The sequence below is a fragment of the Cornus florida genome, unplaced genomic scaffold, assembly GCF_030987335.1.
Source record: "Cornus florida cultivar Cherokee Brave unplaced genomic scaffold, ASM3098733v1 CherokeeBrave_3.0.0_Hap2_Chr02, whole genome shotgun sequence".
NCBI classification, from domain to species: Eukaryota; Viridiplantae; Streptophyta; class Magnoliopsida; order Cornales; family Cornaceae; genus Cornus; species Cornus florida.
The window spans coordinates 26,667,935-26,674,618 of NW_026775572.1; the positions used below are offsets into that span (position 1 = coordinate 26,667,935).

At 33.4% G+C, this 6,684-nt stretch overlaps 1 long non-coding RNA gene across 4 annotated transcripts; it reads left to right on the forward strand.

The window, feature by feature from the left end:
- Window positions 1–1,151: 1,151 nt before the first annotated feature.
- On the forward strand, window positions 1,152–4,819 carry LOC132294402 (uncharacterized). Of its 4 annotated transcripts, none has more exons than XR_009478052.1 (3): window positions 1,168–1,508; window positions 2,583–3,998; window positions 4,353–4,819. It is a non-coding gene; the product is annotated as an uncharacterized LOC132294402 (long non-coding RNA). The 4 variants fall into 4 exon arrangements; XR_009478051.1 differs by having other exon boundaries at window positions 1,168–1,441; XR_009478053.1 differs by having other exon boundaries at window positions 1,170–3,254; window positions 3,321–3,998.
- Window positions 4,820–6,684: the final 1,865 nt, after the last annotated feature.

Here is a 6,684-nt window from a genome sequence, read left to right on the forward strand (position 1 = left end):
TCAAAATGTTCTCCTAGTTTAAGGATTATAATAATATCTTTAATCCCACATTGCTTCTCTGTTACTGGGCTCGGCTGTTCCTGATCGACGTGCCCAGTAACGTGGGTTAGATTGTGAAGTGGGCTTTAGCAGCCCATCTATCACTTTAGTGAAGAATCTGTAGGTATTCCGGTGAGCTAAAAGACCAGTCCATATGGGCTGCGTAGCGCACTACTACTTGAAAATGTTGCTGATTTGGATTAAACGGTATGGCCCTTCCTGCATGGGCCTATCATACACAACCGCTAATTTTTTACAGCATTGTCTGGCCCAGTGTGTTCAAGTAACCAGTTCATTCCAATAAGGATGAGTAGCACTTTGTGTGGCCCATTGTTTTCAAGTAAAAAAAAAAAAAAAAAATGAAAGGAAAGGTTATCATGTTTAAGGAAACGTTAACATATTTGTATTTTTTTTACTCTACCAAAATTGCTTTCCATCTTAATTAGTAAGAAACAATAATATTTTAAAAAAATATTTTAACAACCCTCAGCCTCACTCATATGGTCAATAGTCGAGTCTCACTCAATAAATTATAGTAGAGATGGATGAGAAAGAATGGCTAAAAATTAGATGGAGACTAATTGATTTTCACTTTCTACCTTAGTTATTAAAGAATAATTTTATTTTTAGAAATTATTTTAACAATTCTCAATCTTGGTTCATATGATCAGATATTGAAATCCCAATACTCTTACAATAGATGTGTATATAAATGTGAAACATTTAACTAAAGAATTAATTGAGACTTACTGATCTAAATTTAGTTGGACATGTCATGGTCTAATACTCTGCATTATTATTATTTTTAATTATAAAATCAAAGTTTTTGTACGTTTGATGTATCGTCGGCTCTGTTTTGTGAAAAAAAATAATAATATTAATAAAAAAAAAAATACGTTTTGATTGAAAAGTAGCATTATTATTATTTTTAATTTTAAAATCAAAGTTTTTGTACTTTTGATGTATCGTCGGCTCTGTTTTGTGAAAAAAAAAAAAAATACGTTTTGATTGAAAAGTAGATTCATTGAGCTTTCTAAAATATAGGCCCACCTCTTTGTGAAACACCTCGGTGTTGTGCTCTAAAGTTTTTAGGGAGTATTTTTTTTTTTTTTTTTTCATTTAAAGTTTTTATTTTAATAATCAGAGAACGGACAATGTTTAATGAAACATTATTGTTTTTTCCTCCAAAGTTGCTCATCGATCGAGGAGACAGAGACGACAGAGATAGGATGTATCCGACTTTATTGTTCCTGATACTTTTACTTTCCCTCTTAATTCCCATTTATTTATTACTGAGTATAAAATATCCATATTTCACTTCTACCCTAGTCAGCATCAATGAACCAACAAATTAATATTCAGACATTTGAGGCTGTGTTGTTGGTCTTGCTTGGCAGTTCAGGTACCATAGACCTCTTTCCACTCCTGAGTAGTTAAATTTGTTTGTTGAACGGAGTACTCATCTTCAGGTATTACAGTATATATTTTAAGTAAGTGCTTTTACTGATGATGTAGTTATTATGACTTGGGGTTTTTGATATCTGTTAGAAAGGGTTGAGATGATTTTAGGGGCAGTGGGTTTCATTTTCATAGTTGGGGTACAGCAAGAAAGTGATTTTTTTTTTTTTTTTGGTGTGAAAATGAATTATTAAAGAGGGTTTATTTTTATTTATTATTTATTTTTTAGGGTTTAGGGTTTGAGTGTAGTTGCAACATGGCAGGGGATTCCCCTAAACCCTAATGTCAGAGTACCAATTTGGCAGCTAGTTTTTGTTTTTGTTTTTTGGCTCGGTTATACCGGATTGAGGCACACAAGGGCCGGAAGGAAAATATTTTGGGAGTGAAAGTGAAAGGATTGATTCAATTTGAAGTCTTAATATAATCAAATGAGTCTTCAAGAAGGGGTTTCTTGGCTCAAGGGGGTGTGAGCTCCTTCTTTGTTGACATTATTTTTGGACCAGTGCTTGGATAGATGGTTGATAGTGTATTGGTGCTATTACAGCCTACCATATTTGTCAGTTTTCATTGTCAATGTGTAACTAATTTCACCATACGAGTCACAGTGCCAAAATGATTTTAGTTTTTATGTAATTTGAGTCTAAAATCACTGTGATCAGTCAAGTATAACCCCACCATTGATGTGCATGCTTTGCAATCAGTTATGAATAAGTCTGAAAGGTTTCAATGTCTTGTTTTTCCTAATGAGCTTTGTAAGCTGCAAGGTCATAGAACATAGGCATTAAGGTGCAGTTCATTCAAGGTTTGAATATTCAGAACAGCTATAATTCTTTGCCTTCTATGCTTCAAGAGTTACTTGATTAAATTTACAAATATACTCTAGATAAAGATATGTGTTCTCTTTAGTTTACATTGACATTTGAGAAAATAGCACATACAATTTGTTCTACTGAACACCAGTCTGTTAATTTCTATAACATACAGTTTAGTCATAATAAAAATACAATTGTTACAGTTTGGTCATCATATAAACAAAATTTAACATTTTTTGAAACTTCGAACATTCTATATGATGATTGATGCAGGTTACTATTATTCAAATATAAGCTGAAATTTGCCAATATAACTACCTGACAGATAGCTGTCTGTTTTTGTTCCTTTCAAAAGATGGCGAATGAAGATTCACAAAGTATAAGCCTCAAGGTGCTGGTGGAAAAAGAGAAAAATCGATTTGTTTTTTGCTGAGGCTAATAATGATTTTGTTGATGTCCTCTTTAGCTTCATGACTATGCCTACCAGAAACAATATCCGACTTACTCGTGAACACTCATTAGAAGTGGACTTTGGTTGTTTCAACAACTTATATGAAAGCATTGAGAATCTTGACGTTGAACATGTACAAAGTGTGAGTGCAAGGACATGCTGCTTCGTCCTCGAAGTGCAGCAGAAATTTACTGCAGGAGTCTAAAACTTAATGCTGTTGATAGTGATACTAATGACTACCATACCTGCTATGGCCATCAATGTTTGGGTACTTGCTGCAATGCTCTCTGCCATTGTGGACAGTACATGGGTTACACTTGCAACCTGAAAAGCCCATTGGGGTGTTTGTGAAACCTACCACAAGGTTTATGATAACAGATGACTTTCATGTAAAGCCCATTTCAACCATGACAGGCTTAACCCTGCTTAGTAAGTTTGGAGCTACCGATAGAAGCATAAGAGAAGAAAGGACTATAAGTATGGAAAGGGACAAGGTAATGAAGTAGTTTACTTTTTAGTGTTTCCATGAACAAAATGAATTCTCTCTCTCTCTCTCTCAGGTTCTGAAATGGCTCATGTGTTCATTAACATCAAGGGTGCCATTCTCAGAGACCATTTTGGAACCAGCCATTGACAAAAAAAGTTTTGACATTTGTCTCCAAGAAGCATGGATCAATCTCAAAGGACTATGAACTGGGAAAAATGGGGAACAAAGATAAGTTTGAAGGGGAACAAAGATAAGTGTGAAGCTTATCATCAACAAATCTAATAACAGGGTATTGTATGCAGAAGCAAAAGAAGATTTTGTTGATCTTATTAGCAGTTTCCTCACATTTCCACTTGGTTACGTCTTTGAAAAATTTGCATACTTGTCCTTAGGGGATGCTTGGGTAACCAAGATTTTGATGCGGAGGTATTCTTTAAATCTGAGGAGATGAAATCGATTTTGGTCAATCCAAAGCTGGCCCGTGGTCTTGCTTTGGAAAAACAGCTCATTCCCATCGAGGAAGCTTCATATCCATCTTTCTCTACTGTTACTTCCCTTTTTATTGTTGGACACATGCTACGGGACAAAAATAATTGGCAATGGATTCATTAGGGGACCTTCCATGTTCATGGTGACAGATGATTTCACCATTACGCTTTTATCTTAATTCTTGGGCTTATCTTTTATTGACAGATTGAATATTCCTCTTGGTGACATTTTAGAGCAAGAAGTGACCATGGGTGATGAGGAGGTAAATTAACGTAATTCTCGAGTATAATTATTCTTTACATGCTATTGACTCACAGAGTCACACCACTAGTTCATCATGTGGCCTTAAACTGATAATTCGTTATATTCTGAAGATGTGTGGAGAACTTTTAATACATAGTTGTTTGTAAGAGCTTAAATTTTTTGGAACAAATGGTTGTCTAACATGGACTATAATTTTGATTTTTGAGCGTTCTTGGTTCATTACTTCAATAATGCCATAGGTGATCACATATTAGGATGGGTGTGAGTATGCTATGATTATCAGTTTTGCTTTATGGTGGTTGTACATTTACTAGTTGCTAATGATCCATTTATATGTGCTTTTCTGTCGCAGGCTTTACATCTCTTGGAAGCTGCTTTGGTGTTGAAAACTACTCTGACTGACATTTTCGTACTCAAGAAATCAAAGCAGAAACTTGATGACTTGGGGAAGAAAAGAAGAAAAAAATTGCAAAAACTGAGTGACTTGGGGAAAAAAAGGATAAAAAAAGCAAAAACTCAATGAGGATACAGACAATTGATGCATGAATGAAAAAGAAACTCTACAAAAATTCAGTAACAAATGAACTTGGTGTAAACTTTTCCTTTTGTAGAATTTATTTCAATTGCTTATTTTATTTTATTTTAATTTAGGGTTCATATATGTTCTCAACCATAGACTCAAATATCAGTTGTAATTAAACTATGCAACTTTGTTTTTGTCCCAGTTGTGGTAGTCATTGGTTGTGTAAGCATGGTGTTATTGATGAAAATTTTGGTTCTATTTCTATATGATGCCCAATATTGTTGCTTTTGTTGTCATACTCCTTTTCTCCAAAATTGAAATCTTCATACTTATTATTGATTTATTATTTTCTACTAGTTTCTACCCAAAACCATGTATTTATTTATTTATTTTTCCTGTGACCAAGGACCTTTGCTGTCTTGTTCAATTTAAAGATGGAAGAGAAAGGTTCTTTCCCTAGGTGATTTAATTATGCTGATTTTTTTTGCAAACTTCATATTAAGAGAGATTGTTGAAGGACCACAAGGAAAGAGGATTGCAGGTGAAAGGGAAAATGGAAAGGAAAGAGGATTGCAGGTGAAAGCAAAAATGGGAAGGAAAGAACCCAAATATTCTTTTTCAATATGTCCTTGCTGTTTGTACTGCAATGTTTACAGTTCTCACTGTGGAAGCTTGATGCACATGTTGTTTAAGCTATTTATACTTTAACCACACTCTCATTAATGAAAAATGGTGAGTCTGATTTCACAAAGAGTGGTGCTTTTTTTTTTTTTTTTTTTTCATATACACTAGAGAGCATGCCATTAGGTGAAATTCTTGCTACATGGTAACTCTTCTGCTTTCAGTTTTTGTGTTTGTGTGTTTTCTAAAATAACTGTCTTTCATGTCAATTGCTTTCTTTGGATTTTCGAAGTGCTTGAATATGTTCTCAACCGTAGGCTCAAATATCAGTTGTAATTAAGCTATGTTTTATTATTATTTTTTTATTTATTATTTTTTTTGCCATTGTGGTAGTCATGGGTGGTGCATGCATGGTGTTATTGAGAAAAACTTTGTTTTATATGATGCATAAAATTGTTGCCTTAATTTCCGTATTCCTATTCTCACCCTTGAAATCTAAATGTTTATTTTGTTGCTGTTTTAAAGTTTCTACCCAGAACCATGTTTAATAATCAAAGTATTTTTCTCCTTTTTGGCAAGAATGTACTGGATCTTGATTTTTAATCTCATTTTTATTCAGTTTCAGAGGGAGACAGATTAGAGAGAGAGCCTTTCCCTTGGTGATTTAGTTATGCTGAATATTTTTCATTCTTCATAGTTTATACGCGGCTCTGTTTGGTTCTCAAGAACAGAGAAGGAACGAAGTATCCAAGAAAAGCCAAAAAGAAAAGAAAAAAAAAAAAAAAAGAAAAGAAAAGAAAGGAATAAGAAGTACATTTATGAATTTTTTTGATTTCCTTTCTTTATAAGTTAGAAAATCTCGACAATACAACAAAGAACTTAAGGATAATATAGGAGCTGTTGCACTTTTAAGGTTTAAGCTTTTGTGAGACAATTGGTAGTCCTCATTAGTGAAGTCCAAGTATTACCTATGTACCATGACATTGCAAAAAGTAATGCAATTCAAGGTGAAAAAAAAAATTTAAAAAAATAAAAATAAAAAAGTAATGCCATTTATAGTTGAGTTGGTTTTTTTTTTCCCCAATAAATATTCCATCATTGATCTCACTTTCAATTATTTTAGGCCAAATGGTTCATTAGGCTAACGTATCATCGCTCATTTTTCAATACCAAATGCATGTTTATCTTCTCTATGTTGTTTTTATGCCATCAATCTTATTGAATATCTGGAATAGACCTCAAAACATTTTCCTGTTGCGATTATGTTTATCTTCTCTTGGCATCCTCTGGAAAAAAGGTTATCAAAAGAAAACCAGAGTTCATATGTTAGTCAAAGGGATGTTAAGAGTTCTTTTTTATTTTTTGCCTTAACAATGTTTGATTAATTTCATCTTCTTCATCTCACTTCATTGTTACAATAGCGGAGGATTCGATGAAGCAACTATCAAGGGAGATATTTGCCTTATTGTGCGGTATGTGTTTGTCGTAAACTATAAGTTGAGAAAAAAATTGGTTAAAAAGTTAGGTATCTTTTCTTTAT